We start from the raw sequence: 13,736 nt of genomic DNA, 5'->3' as shown, positions 1-13,736 counted from the left end.
ATTATAAGAATTCGAAGTTGGTTTGCATTTGGTAAGCTAACAATGTAATTCATCTTATTAATAGAATTAAGGGAGGAAATGGAATCCAGTAAAATAAGTCAAGAGAATCAAATAAAAAGCCAAAGGACTGGAAAGGAAGAAATAAACCTGTCATTATCTGCAGACTACATGATGTATAGGTAGCAAATCTAAAAGAAATTAAAGACAAACGGAAATAAATATACAAAAATCCAATGGATTGCTCTATACCAGCAACTAGAAAATAATTTATAAGAACATTTAAAAAATCAAATATGTAGTAGCAAATCTAATAAAATATGTGTAACAAAACATTATTTAGAGAAATCAAGGAAGACCTAAGTAAGTGGAGGATATTCCATGTTATAGTTTGGACAATTCAACATATAAAGATGTAAAATTGATTTCTAGGTTCAGTGCAATCCCAGTGAAAACCCCAGCAGTTGTTTTCCTACAGAAATTGATAACCTGGTTATAAAACTTATATGGAAGACTTACCAGAAATTAAGACTTATTATAAAGCTATAATAATTAAGCAAGTATGCAATTGGACAAGAATAAACAAATAGATTAATTGAACAAAACAAAGCCCAGAATAGACCCATGAAGGTACAGTCTCCTGGTTTATGACAAAGTTGATTCTATAATGCAATGGGGAAAGGGTGGTTTTTTCAATAAATTCTGCTGTATCATGTGGAAATTTACACAGGAAAAAAAAAAAATTTTAATCCTGCCTCACCTGATACACAAAAACAATTTCAAGTGTATTGTAGATTTAAATGGTAAAGGTAAAACAATAAAAATTTTTTAAATTAAATGCAGAGTACCTTGGAGTAGACAGAGATTTCTTAAACAGGACACAAAAGGCACTAACCGCAGAGAAAAAAATAATGGCCAGATTGCATTAAAATGAAGAATTTAAAAGACTTGCATCCAGAATCAATAAAGGACTACAAATGAACCAAAACAAGGTATTCAATAGGATAATGGGTAAAAGATTGAAAAAGACGCTTCACCAAAGACGCTACCTAAACAGCCACCGGTCAAGTGAAGCAATGCTCAGCATCTTCGGTAGCCCAGGAACTGCGAACTAAAACCTCAGTGCGACGCCACTGCACACCCCCAGAGTGGCAGTGCCCTGGAATGGAAAAGCCCTGGGGTCGCAAGAGCAACCGGAACTTCCTTACGCTGCTAATGTGACAGGACATTCGTACAACCCCTCCAGAAAATGCCTAGTGCTGTCTCCTGAAGGTTAACATGTGCATACCACGTTACCCAGCAGTTTACTCCTAACTGTACCCCCACATACTTATACACACACACGTATGTTCAAGAAAAGACGTGTACAAACATTTTCAAAACGCTAGTCAAAGTAGCCAAAAAATCAGGAACCACCCAAGTTTCAATGAACAGTGTAGTGGATGAAGACACTGTTGTATGTTCACATGGAGGCTACCCTTGGTGAGGGTACAGACTCGAAGGCGTCTCCAAGCCATTCTGTCTTCACTGTCCCTGGCTCCACCCCGTCACCCGACCAGTGTACCACCTGCATATCCCTCAGAGCCGCCCCTTCCTTTGCCCCGGGACCAGAAGCCCCACATTTCTCATCTTCGTTCCTGCACCAGCCCCTCCCTGGTCTCCCTGCCCCTGGACTCTTCTCCCTCACTGCATTCTCCATGTGGACTACTGCAAGTGGCCGTTCACAATGCAGCACTGGTTTTGTCTGTCCCCCGCTTAACACCCTTTAAGGGTCTCCAGTGCCCCATCACTCTAGACAGATGCACAGAGCCCTTTCTGAATGACCAGCCCTGCAGACTTCTTCAGCCTCAGCAGCCAGCTCTCTCCCCCATCCCATCTCTTCCCATACAAGCATAATCTCCATACAAGCACGCCCAGTTCCCTGTACCCTCCACCTCTGTCCCACCGGCAGGCCCTTGCCTGGGTCTTCAGCATGAAAAAGAACCACCACCTGCATTCCCACTGCCCTCACACACTCTGTCCCATGATCGCCCCATTCCCACCTCAGGACTCAGCTCAGGCCTCATCCCACCAGAAAGCCTTCCCTGACTTATCCCACCGTCTCCCACTCCCACCCCTCAATTAGATGCTTTCTCTATTTCTCACTGTCCCCTCTGCTTACGGGCAGGTTATAATCCTAGTAATCCTAGAGGGTTCTGACAGAAAGCTTGAGATGACATCTCAGGAAAAACTTCTCCCTTTCCTGTTAACTTAATTCCCACCAATTGAGTTGGAATATCTGTAATAAGTTATGGCTATATGGGTGAGTTTATAACCTCCCTTTTAAATAATAATAGCTAATATTTAACTAGCAATTTCTGTGTGTCTGGCATCGTTACGCCAACTTTATCCCATCCTCCTAACAATTCATTGAGGTCAGTACTATTACCTCCATCTTACAGATGAAAAACTGAGGCACAGAGAGAGTAAGTGACTGGTCCCAAATTACACAGCTGGTGTGGTGCCCCTGGGATTTGAACCCAGGCCGTCTGGCTTTAGAGCCAGCTCTCAACCATTATCTTCGCTTGCTCACAGCCAGCAGACTCTAGGAAGGGTGAGGAGTGCAAACCTCCTTAGCTGCACATCCTCCTGAGCTTCCTGAGATTTAGCTCTAAATACTATAAAGTCGTGGCCTGTGGCCTGTGAGGAATGGCCACTGGGCAAGACCGGATCAGACCTCTCTTGGGGCTAAGGCAGCCGCCACACGCTGATCAGGTTTTCTCCACCTGCGCCCATCACTTGGACGTGAGGCCATGGGTTGCGTTGGAAGCAGAGGAAATTGATCGGTGGAGATTTGGGAAATTAGTATCATTCTGGGGCTTAGCAAGTCTTTGTAAAAACCTCCCTCTGAGTCAAGCCTGATTTCCACGAGATGGGGGACATTATTTAGCTTTTTAGAAAGTCTTCCAAGATTCTGTCCATCCAGCATTCTGCCTTAATTTACCCCAGCCTCTAGAGAGCACAGGGAGTAGGTCCTAATGGGTCCTAATCACAGTACTCCCTGTCACTGTTGAAGGCTTCTCCCAGGACAACAGTCATTGTCTTGTCGTGGAGCTCCTTAAACTCGGGAATTGTATTATGCACTTCTCTGTTTCTAGTCCCTAGAACATGGCTTAACACAGAGAAACTATTGATAAATATTTATTAAATGAATACATGAAATAAAAGAAGGGGGCCTAGGAAGAAGGAAGGAGTGGGAGGGGATCGAGGTGTGAGGTGGGAAAAGAACACTGAGGAATGAAGGAAGGGGGCTAGAGGGATATTTGGGTGTGGGCACAGAAAGGACCTAGGTGACCTGGCTATTTCTGACCTCTGGCTCCAACAGATGCCCAGATCCTTCCCATAGCCCCAAGCCCAGTGACCATCTCACCCATGAGGTGTCTGCAGAAACGAACCACACAGAGAGGCTGTCACTAGCTCTTAAGGGAAAGGGACTGAACAGGAAGCCCCCAGGCAACTGAGTCTAGCTAGCCAGTATTCCAGGCAACCCAGTCTCCAGAAAAGTCCTGCGTTTCTGAGAGGTCGGAGGCGGAAGCCTCTGCTCTCTCTCCATTGCACAGCTCTCTGCACTTGGCCAGGCCAGCCCTGGTTCTTGAAGGCCTTGCCGGTCAGGTCCTGGGGCCCAGACAGAGGGAGCCTCCACAATCCCAAGCCCCTCCCAGTGGGCCAAGCTGCTGAGGCTTTATGATCCTGCCTCCTCGCCAGGCTTCCTGGGAGAGCTGAGGAAGGGCCATCCCTGTCTCCTGACACCGCTGGCCTATGCCCGGTGGGGATGCCAAAGTGGAATTTTCTGAATGTTGTCAACAAGAACCCTACTAGGAAGAAGTCTTTAGAGACAGAGCAGGAACAAAACATGTCCAGGCTGGTGGAAGGGGTAGTAATCTGTATATTTCCTTTTTCAGCCTTCTGGGGGGTGTATCCAGCCCAGGGGAAAGGGTTTGGCACCTGGTCACCTTGTAGAAATGTTGAGAACTGAAGGCCTCATTCTGATTCCCCTCTTACCTCCCAAACCCCTGCACTCCGACTTGTCAATTTGAGTCACACCTCCATTCCTTACTGGGCAAGTCAAAATCCTCCATCCCCCATGCGTACAACGCCTTGGGCAAGTTGCTCAGCCTCTCTGATGGTAATTAAGAGTTGACCATGGAGCACCTACCTTATACCAGGTCTTGGGCTAGGTCCTTCAAGGTCCTATACCAGCATCTGGAAAGTACATAGCATCAGCCCCACGTTACATAAAAGGAAGCTGAAGCCCGTGCAGTGAGGAACGTGCCTGAGGGGTCACATCTTCTAAGAGCAGAGCCAGAATTTGAATCAGGATCTGTCAAGTTCTAGTAGTGCATGTTCTCTTAAACTTGCTGTTATTCTGCCTCAGTTTTCTCCTCTGTAAAATGATAATAATAATCTCTTAATAACCTTATCCTGAGATTGCTGGGAAAATTAAATGAGATAATGTGTTGAAAGCCCAGGCACAAGCTCTGGCCATGCCTTTCATGACTATGAGCTCCTGTCCCTGCCTCCTGTCTGGGCCTTCGTTCCTCATCTATTCAGAAAGGGACAGTTGGGCTCTGAGATGCCTCCTAGTCAGCCACAGGTCACCAGAACCAACTGTTGTTTTTTCAGAAATGTTCCGAGGTCCACTAAGATCATTATTAAAGTCAAATTATATAAATCACAATTAAATAAATTACATTACAATCAAAGATCAATGGACCCTGAAGGGATTATGCTATGTGAAATAAGCCAGACAGAGAAAGACGAATACTGTATGATCTCACTTATACAGGGAACCTAAAAACATCGCCTTCGTAGAAACAGAGAGTAGAATGGTGGTTGCCAGGGGCTGAAGAGTGGGAGAAATGAGGAGATGTTGGCCAAAGGGTAGAAACACTCAGTTATAAAATGAATACCTTCTGGGGCGTAATGTACAGCATGGTGACTATAGTTAATGAGGCTGTACTATACACTTGAACTTTACTTTGAGGGTAGAGCTTTAATGTTCCCACTGTAACAACAACAAAATGACCATTATGGGAGGGAAAGAAGGTGTTGACTAACCTTGTGGTAAATGCTTTATAATATATAATGGATCAAATCATCACAGTGTACACCTTAAACTTATGCAATGTTATACTAATTGTATCTCAATAATTTGAGGGGGGAAGAAAAATCAGTTTATGAAATTAAAAAAAAACCCAAAGATTAAAAAGCAAAAGTTCAAAGCTCTTCATGTCCTAATTATTCTTCTACTAAAGCGTAGATGTCTGTTATCCATGTTCTAGAAGTCGTTGGCATCTACTGGGTCTGTGTGGTAGAGATACTCTATAATCGTGTGCTTCTGTGCATCTCTTCCCACCTCCGAGTTCAGTGACGTCATGTTGTTAGCTTGAAATTGGCCCTGGTGGCCCTGGCTGGTGTGGCTCAGTTGTTGGGTGGCATTCCATGTATAGAAAGGTTGCCAGTTTGTTCCCTGGTCAGGGCACATGCCCAGGTTGCGGGCCTGATCCTGGTAGGGGGTGTAAAGGAGGCAGTTGATCAATGTCTGGTTCTCACATCAATGTTTCTCTCTTTCTCCACCCCCCTCTAAAAATCAATTTAAAATATTTAAAAAACAAAAAAATTGGCCATGGCGGATGTATTTATACCACAGAAATGGGCAAACAGTATGAATCAGAACCCCCCTCCCTTTTCAAGAGTGATTGTTAAACATTTACCAGCACACCTCTGCTTCCATCCTGAGTCCTAAGAATCTAGACACCTGGGGACAACCTAATGCAGGAGGCACCCTGCTGCGCTGTTACCAGGGGTTGGTGAAGCCCTCCACGAGCAGCCCTCGTCCAGGAGAGGCACAGCCCAGCAACTCAGTTGGCTCTGCCTGGCCCCGTCAGAGGCTTCCAGGAAGCCTGACGTAGCCCCTAGCCCTTGGGCCCTTTCCTCTGGACCTCACAAACCTCAGCAGGGCTGGCCGTGGTTGAGGCCTTCCGCTGCAGACCAGGTAGCAGACCAGCTCTGCTGTCTGTCTGTTCAGGGACTGTAGACAGAATGAAACTCTGGCCACCCTGATTTTTTTCAGTGACAGAATTACTTAAAGACTGCCAAGCATGGCTCCACCTTCCATTTCCCAGAAAATGAAATGAAATGTGACCAGGAAATTGCTCAAGGGTTTGGCCAAGGCAATGGTAGACCAGCACCAGAACCCTGGCACTTGCTTCTTGAGCTGGGGCTGTGTCCACAATACCATGTACTTCAGTGCTTAACTCTAAATGAATGGCTGCCCCTGACCTTTAAGTGAGATCCCCCAACCTGCTGTCCTGAGAGCTGGTCATGATCATTGGTAGGGTTGGGGCCAGTCCAGGGATTGGCATAAGGGAAAAGACTAGACTCCGGATGCTTTCAGAGCCAGGTGGGCCCACAGGCCTCCAGAAGAGGGTGGGTTCATGAGACAGGGAAAGCCTGGGCTGCCAGCAGTTCCAGCAACCTGGGGCCCTCTAATTGGCCCCAGGCTGAGAATGCCTCTGGGATGGACCCTGTGGGAATTAGCTCTCATTTGCTAAGACAGGTGCCCCAGAAAGTTTTCTGCATTTCTGTCTGGGGAGTGAGCTGAAGGGAATAGCAAGAGATGGTGATGACACTAATGATTAAGATCACCTTAGTGCTCCTTCGGGACTTTCTCACAGAACTTTACGGCTTACAAAGCATTTACATGTATTTTCTCTCCAGGTGCTCCCAGCACTCCTGTGAGGCAGGTGTTATGGTCTCCATTTTATAGATGGTGACAAGGATGATGACAGATACTTACTGAGCACTTGTCACTGGCCAAGTCCTAGGGGAGTCCCTGATACTGGTTTTGGTCACTTCACTGCTGTCAGAGTCAGAAGGGGCCTTCAAAGCCATAGAAACAGGCAAGGATTTCTTTAAAAGTTGATAGATTTAGCCCGGATGGGCATGGCTCAGCGGTTGAGCACCCACCTGGGATCCAGGAGATCGGGGTTCGATTCCTGGTCAGGACACATGCCCAGGTTGTGGGCTCGATCAATGACTCTCTCATCATTGATGTTTCTCTCCCTCTCCCTCTCCTTTCCTCTCTCTAAAATCAATGAAGATATATTTTAAAAAAATAAATAAATAAAATAAATAAATAAAAGTTGATAGATTTAACTTCTACATCAAATAAGTGGTTATATGAGAAAAATGGATACCATAAATAAAGTTAAAAATCATACTTTAGACTGAGGGAAGTGCTTGCATTGTTTATAATGAAAAATTAATATCCATACTATATAAAGAACTTCTACAAATCAACAAGAAAAAGACAAAATCCAATAGAAATGTAAATAGAGAATAGAAACAGGCAAGTCACAGAACAAGAAACCCAAATAATCAAAAATACAAAAAGATTTTCAGCCTCACTAGCAGTCAAGGAAATGCAAAATAATGTACATTATTGAATTACGGTGGTAAAAATACAGTCTCCATATGGATAAAGAAAACATGGAAAATAAAAATCATTAGATGTGTTAGGATACTCAGGATGTATGGGGATCGACTGAAAGCAATTTAAGTTTTGTTTTCTACAAATATTGCAATGTCTGTATTATCATAAGAACAAATCAGACCAGAGTTTGGGTTAGGTTAGGGTTATACGCTGGGGCTGGGACTCAGTCAAGAGACACCTCCTTGGGGAAGGGACTTAACCTGTCTGAGCTGCAGTTTCCTCAGATGTAAAACAGAGTTAATAAAAACAGCACCACCTCACAAGGCTACTGTGAGGGTGAAATGGAAAATTCCACAGAGCATTCAGCAGATAGTGCCTCGTGCGTGGTAAGCGCCCAAGGTGCCCTGGCCGTTAGCAGGAGGACACGGGGCGGGCGCTGTGTAAAGACCAGACTCCCTGCGGCTACCCGCAGCTCGCATCAGATTTTTTAAACCACTTAATTGAGGTATAATTGACATACAATAAACAGCACACGCTTAATTTATACTATTTGATGTTTTGGCGCGTTTACACACTTGAAACCAGCACCACCGCCAAGATAAGGAGCATATCTACCACCCCCAAAAGTTGCCTATTTCCCTTGGCAGCCCCTCCCTTATCTCTCCACCCCCCACCCCGTGTCACCATTTCTCTGCTTGCTGGCACTGTAGATTAGCTCGCGTTTCCTAGAATTTCATAGAAATGGAATCATACACATTATGTACTCTTTCGTTTATTTATTTTTTGGTCTGGCTTCTGGCATCCAGCTTGTTCTGACATCCGTCCATGCCGTTGCATGTATCAATAGCTCATTCTTTTCTTTTTCTTTTTCTAAAAAATATATATTGATTTCAGAGAGAGGAAAGGAGAAGGAGAGAGAGAGATGGAAACATCAATGATGAGAGTCATTGATCAGCTGCCTCCTGCACACCCCTGGCTGGGGATCAAGCCCGCAACCCGGGCATGTGCCCTGACCGGGAATCGAACCTCGATCTCCTGGATCCCAGGTCGATGCTCAGCCGCTGATCCACGCCCGGCCGGGGGCTCATGTTTTCCCATCGCCGAGCATCATCCCCCCCTCCCCCCCCAGTTAACAGACCCACTCCACTCCCCCTTGAACACGCACACTGTTCCCAGCCATGGGCTACTATAAGTAGAGTTGTTACGAGCTTTCACTTACAAGACTTTGGGTGGACGCGCTTTCATTGGTCTTCAACTGCCAGGTCGTCATGGAAATATGTCACTTTACGTGTCATCTTACTGTCTTCTACATAAAGAGCAATACAAAGAACAGTGTTTAGATAGATGATTTTTTTGTTTTCAGGCAAAGTCCTGAAAAGGGGGGTGCAGAGCACAAAGTGTTATGTTTTCCCCTCCTTATCCTGATGTAAAAAAACCACAACTCAGCCTTTTCACTGTTGAGTGTGAGCCAGCATCTTTCCAAGAACTCTAATCTGGACCCTGAAGTTCCTGTGGCAGTTGCCCCCTTTTACCTCCAACCACCCGTTTTCCCCATATCTCTAGGAAGTAGCTCACTCCCAACACCAAAAAAGGTCTGAAAGAAAAAGAAAGGAAGGAAGGAAGGAAGGAGGGAAGGAAGGAAGGAAGGAAGGAAGGAAGGAAGGAAGGAAGGAAGGAAGGAAGGAAGGAAGGAAGGAAAGGTTCTGAGAATATTTTCTAAATTTTTTATTTATTGATTTGGAGAGAAAGAAACATCGATTCATTTGTTCCATTTATTTATTCATTCGTTGGTTGCTTCTTGTATGTGCCCTGTAATGTTTTGTTTCCAGTGCACAGGTTACCTTGGTTTTTAAAACAGAGTCACAGATTATTTGCTACACCTCCCTCCAGAGGTGGAGATGAATGCCACCCAGCCCCTCCCCGAGAATGGGCTGGACTTAGAGACTTGACTGGCTGTAACAGACAGAACAAAGCATAAGTGACAGTGTGGGACTTTACAGACCAGGTCATAGAAAGCACTGTGGCTTTCTAACTGGGCTGCCCTTTCTCTCTTGGCTCATTCACTGTGGGAGAAGCCAGCTGCCATGAGAGGAGCCATCCTATGGAGAGCTCCAAGTGATGAGGAACTGAGGCCTCCTGCTAACAGCCACGTCAAGCCTGCAGATGACTGCAGCTTTGTATCCTGGAACCTCAGTTCTAGTGGCTTGTGGAAGTCTGTAATTTTGATGTGTTAGGAAACTGCTGTGTTCACTGATGTGTTAGGAAACTGCTGTGTTTGACCTCAGTCCCTGGTTTGGGAGCACACTGCTCCTTTTCTGCAGTGTACTTTAATAAACCAACTTCTTACTAATCCTAACTCTGTGATCTTTCCCCTCAACACTAGAAATCTTTAGTACCACCAGTAGCAGGAGTTCATGGACATTTACTTTTACAGCTCAAGATGAACACAACGACCTGACTACCATCCAAGGTTGCTTCACTTCATTCTGCTGGCTGCTTTAATTTCCCTTTTCAGTCACTTGTACAGGCTTGAGCAGGCTCAGATCTCTGGACTTCTTCAGATTGTGACTTCTTTGCCTCCATTTTCCTGTCATGTTTTCCCATGTTTCTCTGTTCAAGATCCCACATGTGACAATCAGGTTTGGACCATTTCATCTTTCCCTCCATGTCATTGGTTGCCAAGGAGCCTGGACTGGGTGGTCAGGTCCCCCCTTATTCCAGCTGGTTCTGTCCATGGTCAAAATGTACCTACTTGGGCTTTGGGGGCTGGGGACAGAGCAATCTCCCTTGAAATGAGTGTGATGAGTGGGCCCTGTGATGACACCTCTCATACAATGGACACCTCTTGTGCAAACCTCCAACCCTAGGTTCTGCCTCCTCCGAAGCCTCGAATCATTCTGTGACCTTAACACTGCTTCTCATCCAGCCCCTGAGAGAAACCAAACCCCATTTATGGAACTGGACATCTCTGTGCTTGGCATTGGTTATCTCCCTCCTCCCTCCCTTCCAAGCCCTGTCACCCCTTTCTCTGCTCATTTACAGTCAGAACTGAAAGGCCCAGAAAAATGAGGCACTTCAATCCAGGCATTTGGCAGGTGAGAAAACTGTGCCTGGAGAGCTCAAGTTCATATGGAGGCAGAATATATATATATATATATAGGCTCCTGATTTCCCCAAGTTAGTGTTTTTCCCTACTGAACCCCAGTAAGCATGCCCACCTCCCACTCCCACTCCCACACCCACTCCCACTCCCACTGGACCTGATGGGGCAGAGAAACTTATGCTGGTGTCCAATGGAAGCAGACAGGGCCAAAGAGCCTAGGCTGTGGGTGGCAGGTGTCCCATTTCACCCAGGGTCAGGCTTTAGGGCTTAGTGGGTGAGGGCCTGGGGGTCTAAGTCCAGGTTGGCTAGGAGATGAGAGGTATAGAGGCAGGGGACTGGCTGAGTTGGAGTCAGACCAATAAATCTTTGCCTGCTGTAGCAAATTACCACAAACTGGGGAGCTTAAAACAAGGGAAAATGTGTTCTCTCATGGTTTTGGAGCTCAGAATTCTGAAGGCAAGATGTTGGCAGGGCTCCACTCCCTCCCTAGACTCTGGGGAAGAGTCTGTTCCTTGCCTCTTCCAGCTGCAGGTGGCGGCTGCAGGTGTCTCCACATCTCCTTCTCCTCCACATACGCCTGTCTTCTCCTCTCTCTGTCTGTCCCTCTGCCTCTCATAAGAACACTTGTGGCCCGGCCATGTGCTCAGTTGGTTGAATGTTGTCCCACACACCAAAGGGTCACCAGTTCGATTTATTGGTCAGGGCACATACCCAGGTCCCCGGTCAGGGAGTGTACCAGAGGCAACCGATCAATGTTTCTTTCTCACATCAATGTTTCTCTCTCTCTCTTTCTCTCTCTCTCTCTCTCTCTCTCTCTCTCTCTCTCTCTCTCTCTCTCTCCCCCTCTTCCTCTCTCTCTAAAATCAACTTTTAGAAAAACAAAAAGAGCACTTGTGACGGCATTTGGGCAAACCTGGACCATACAGGATATGCCCCTCTTCTCAAGATCTTTAACTTAGGCGCTCTCCCTCCTGGGAGTATGCCCAGACCACTCCCCCAGGCACACTACTATTAGCTTCCTCACTCCCAAGCTCTAAGGGCCCTTCCTTTACCTCTATAACTTGTTTCTTAAGCCCATTTCTTCTAGGAATTACTTTTTCTACCTCTGTGATTTTCCAAATAAATATTCTCTTATAGTTTTGAGTCTTGGCTCTGAATTCTTTCCTGGCCAGAACTCAAGTACCCAGGTAGCTGAACTCAGGTCCTATCTGACCCCATGGGTCCCATACTTGGTGCTGTTCCCACTGCCTACAACATAATGGTGCCACAACTGGGATTGTGACTCAGATTGTTTCATCACTGGTAAGCCTGTCATCCTCAACACCTGGACTTGAAGGAAATGACTGTGTTCTCTTTTCTCTGGCCACGGGGTTGCGCCCCCCCCCCCCCCCCCCCCCCCCCCCCCCCCCCCGCTGATTGCCGCACTGTACAGGCACAAGTCGAGCATTTAAAAGCCCTTAGGGTACTCACAGCTAGGAGACTCCCATGACATGAGGAGTCAGTCATGGACCGGGGAAGTCTGCACTAAGCACCCTGCCAACTGCAAGACAATGCCCATGCTCCCAGAAACACTGTAAAATCACACAAGGCCCTTCCCTGCGGCTTTTCCCAGTCAGGTTACTAGTTCCAATGGAGAGATCCTTGCCCTTTGGCTGAAAGGAAGTTCTTTTCTTCCCTTTCTCTTCTTTTGTGTCAGGAGTTAAATACTTCTTTGAGCTTCTGAAATCCTGGAGGTGGAGCTAAGGGATAAGGGTTTGGAGACCCTAGGCTATATATAAGGGTCAAAATAACTAAGCTGGGGGGGGGGATGGATGGCTGCTTTTTAACTTTGGCTTTCCATTGGAATTGCTTTCTGAGGGCTTGAGCAGGACCTTTTGCTGGATAAATGAGAGACTAAGCTCTTTCTGCTTCAAAAATAAGAGACACGGAGCAGTTTTTAATCTTCCTAGAGAAGGCCACTGGATTTGCCCTCAGGGCCCGAGGTGTTGTCTCTGGCCCAATCAGCCCACATACATAGGTCACCAGGAATCTTCACTGGTCCCTGAAACCACCTTCTACAAGTGTTTCAAGGATAACTTAACTGGGACTCTTCCTTCCCTTTGAGGGGCAATGGAGTGGTTGGGCCAGTTAATGGCACCATTAAGTTTAATACTATCTTACAGTTAGGCCTGTTTTGCAATCTCCAAGGGAAGTGGATTTGTGGTACAAAGTTAGGCAGACATGAGCAGAGCAAGGACAATGGGCCAGGTACAGAGGTCACCAGGGTGGAAAGCCCCAGGTGCCTAACAAAGGACAATTGTAGGGTAGGGTTCGAACTCACCCCCAGGGTGACCTTTCCTCCCCTAGCAAATAGGTCATGAGTTTGGACCCCCTGACCTTTCCTCCCTAGAGATAACATCTAAGCCTCAGTTATATTTCAGGTTCAGAAAAGCAGCAAAACTAGACCAGTGACACCAAGGCTGACCTCAGGACCATTGAATAACGTCCCCATGTCCTGCCACTGATCAATAAATCAGTGGAGACCACAACCCTGAAAGGACACACCTGGAAAGCTCCTGAATACTCTATTAAGATATTCCCCTGAGACCTCCCTAAAATCTCCACCCGTAAAACCCAGGGTCCTATCCCTCCTGGAGCACACCTCTGCCTTTCCCTTCCCCTTCCCCTCCGGCTCCCAAGTGCATTACCATTAGCCTCCTCACTCCCAAGCTCCAAAAGCCCTTCCTTTGCCTCTCTAACTTGTTTCCTAAGCCCATTTATTCTAGGAGTTACTCTTTCTACCTCTGTGATTTGCCAAAAAAATGTTCTCATTAAAAAAAAAGACCCTTAACATAACCCCATTTTTTTTTGCCACATAAGGTGGGTATCTTTTGGGGCACCACTTTTGGTTTACCATACACCTCACCAGCCCACACCACTACCCTCCTTTCAGTGGCCTCTGAACTGAGGGGGAAGCAGCAGCAGACAGGATTTCTCCTAGTCCTCCTGGAACTAGAGGGGAACTGGGAGGTTGTCAAGAGGGAAAGCACCCTGATCTTGTTATCAAACAAGAAGAGTTCATCCACCTGGCGCTAGCAGAGCTGGACACTAAGCACCAAGAATTGCAGTGGGGAAATATTGGCTATTTTATTATGAATGGCACCATCCAGGAGAATACCACAG

The sequence above is a fragment of the Miniopterus schreibersii genome (genome assembly GCF_964146895.1).
Source record: "Miniopterus schreibersii genome assembly, chromosome: 8".
In the NCBI taxonomy this organism is placed as follows: Eukaryota; Metazoa; Chordata; class Mammalia; order Chiroptera; family Miniopteridae; genus Miniopterus; species Miniopterus schreibersii.
This window is presented reverse-complemented; position numbering follows the sequence as displayed.